This window comes from Zea mays, chromosome 5 (assembly GCF_902167145.1).
Source record: "Zea mays cultivar B73 chromosome 5, Zm-B73-REFERENCE-NAM-5.0, whole genome shotgun sequence".
Lineage (NCBI taxonomy): Eukaryota > Viridiplantae > Streptophyta > Magnoliopsida > Poales > Poaceae > Zea > Zea mays.
The window spans coordinates 167,316,087-167,318,968 of record NC_050100.1 but is presented as its reverse complement, the minus strand read 5'-3'; the positions used below and the strand labels follow the sequence as shown (position 1 = coordinate 167,318,968).

General features: G+C 46.5%; 1 pseudogene; it reads left to right on the top strand.

Moving 5' to 3' along the window:
* Positions 1-580: 580 nt before the first annotated feature.
* LOC103628651 (E3 ubiquitin protein ligase RIE1-like) lies at positions 581-1,677 on the top strand (annotated as a pseudogene).
* The last annotated feature ends 1,205 nt before the right edge of the window (positions 1,678-2,882 follow it).

Genomic DNA, 2,882 nt, shown 5'->3' with positions numbered 1-2,882 from the left:
TCTTACATTTAAAGTTACATCTCTTAAAACAAATATGATTTTTAATAAAGATAGAATAAACGGATATTTGGTTATCCCTTTTGTTACAATATATTGGAAATATCCTCTAAAGAGAAATTTAACTTAAACACCCTTTTGATAGTGATCATACCTTAGAAATTATTTTCTCTTACAACAACGGATAATGATTTGTTTTAAAAAACAATATATTTTACGGAGTATTTGTTACATGTTTGAATCAGTTACCTAAACAGATATAAACAAGTAATATAAATATTTTATATGTAATTGCATAGCATGCTGGATTTTATGAATGTGCAGTCAGTTTTTGAATTTGAAAACTTAAAATCCATGTTTAGTTTGAAACTTGTCAATTAAAACTAAAATTAGAAAATGGAAAAATCTCTACTAACTATTAAGAGTATAGTGTAGACCGCCCCCGCCCTCCCCCAACCGCAATTCCCCTCCCTACGCGCGCGGATCACGCCCACGGCGCGCAGGCCCGCCGCCTTGCCCCTACGAATCCCGACGCGAAACCCTACGCGCGCGGATTACGCGCCCGCCGCGCACGCCCGCCGCCATGCCCCTACAGCACACCTGCCTCCCTACGTCGCCGTGACAGGAGGAGCCGCTGCTGCGGCCCCCATCTCCGCAGCCCAATCTCCGTGCCGACGCCGCCAGCTCCGGCGACCGGGCTTCCAGTCCTCCTTCAGCGGCGAGGCGGAGTCGCCTTGCGGCGCTCATCGGGCGCGCGACGGGGCGGCGCGGTCCCTCGATGCTGGTGCACGAGACGGCGGCGCTGCAACTGCAGCGGAGGCGCGCGGACTGGGCGCACTCCCGCCCCGTCCTCGTGCTCGACATCGCCTGGAACGTCGACCGTCGCCATGCTCTCGTCCTCTGCCGAGGAGAGCCCCATCAAGCCGCTCCGCCTGTGGGTCTTCCCCTCCTCCTTCAGCGACGAGGCCGAGTCGCCTTGCGGCGCGCGGCGAGGCGACGCGGTCCCTCGATGCTGGTGCGCTAGACAGCGGCGCTGCAACTGCAGCGGAGGCGCGCGGACTGGGCACACTCCCGCCCCGTCCTCGCGCTCGACATCGCCTAGAACGTCGCCTTCGCCACGGCGGCCGCCGCCATGCTCTCGTCCTCTGCCGAGGAGAGCCCCGTCAAGCCGCTCCGCCTGTGGGTCGTCGGGTACGCCACCCAGTGCCTGGTCCACGTCGGGCTCGTCTGCGCCGACACCCGCCGCGAGACGTGGCGCGCCCGGAGATCGGCGTCTGATGTCGAGTCTGCCGGTGCTGGGACAGACAGCTCGGACGCCGACAGCAAAGATGACGAAAGGGCGGAAGGGAGGAGCAGGTGGGACACGATCTAAACCTCAGCATCTTATGTTCTGTGATGTGCTGGGATTAGGATTAGGGTTTATGCAATGGACTCTGAAACCGTGCTCACTTGTGGGTGTGTGTTGACTTTTTAGCTGTTCTTCGATATTTGGATTACTCTCACAGCTATACAGGTCGTTGCGAGACGATGAACACGTTGATATCATTTCTGTGGTGGATCATTGGATTCTACTGGATATTCTCAGGTGGGGAGGTGCTCAAGCACGGCGCTCCAAGGCTGTATTGGTATGCCACCTTCATTTTTGTTGCATCTGGATTCACCAATGACACGTGCAATTAGTTTGGTTTGATTATACCAAGGATTGAATAAAAATGTCATACTAGATTTTGATGAGAATATGCAAAGTGCAATATACTATATCTTACGGAAGGTCTAAGAACCGTTAAATCTCTACTAACTATTCTCTACTAACTATTAACGAGGCAGTGTAGACTGCCCCCGCATCATTCGTAGATGGAAGCATAAGTGAACTATCATTTGATGGGCCCTTGAGAAATCCATGTCATCATCTGCAAGGTGAGCTAAGATCCTCATGTAATTTTCACTCAGAGTCCTTGTGTCATGTGTACTCTGTTATGTCATCATCTGATTATTTTCTGGCTACCATTAAGGTTGTAGATAGTTAACGATATATTTTTATTCCTGGTGTTCTTAACCTACGGTGCATTTTTTGCTGAACATTCAACACAAATATCAATGTATATATCTTCATATTAACAAGAGAATGAAATAGTCAGATACAACACAACCCCCTTATCTCAGAAGAGAATAGGAAAAGGTTGACTAAAAGACTAGGAAAGAATACCTAAAACAAGCTAATATATTTCAAAAGTCTAGATCATGTAACATGTGGTTATTCAATTGGCGATGGCAATATGGTAGTCAGATGGTTGTTATAGCATTGCCAACAACCCAACATGTTCAAATCAGGGTATGTTATGTACCATGTTAATTGAAACTGACTATTTGACATTCATATTGTTAAGTGTGTTTATGGCCATGAGCACCAAATCTGTGGAAACAGAGCAGATTATCTGAATTAGTATTGGAATATGTGAATGATCATCATTTGCTCGATGTGATGGTGTAGTTCTGTAACAGATTAGTCATTGATGATGCATATTAGTGCTATTAGATTGTGAACGACCTTGATTTGATTTTGCTAAGTGTTATCTATGCTTTTGTTTCGGGACTTTAGAGTGTTGCCTATGCTTTTGTTGGGTATCCTGTTTATTATTGATGAGCTATCACCCGAAAGTTCCTTTTTTAATTCAATCTGAGCTTCAAGATTACCCTTGTCTGCATCCAGTTTATTTCTACTGGAATAGATTGATGAGCTATCATTTGAAGTTCATTTATTAGTTCAAATTGAGCTTAAATATTAGTAGATTACCCTTGGCTGCATCCAGTTTATTTCTTCTAAAGTAGATAAACTCAGTGATTGGAGTAAGTTGTAAGTGGTTGTGTTCTTCTCTACTCCTATA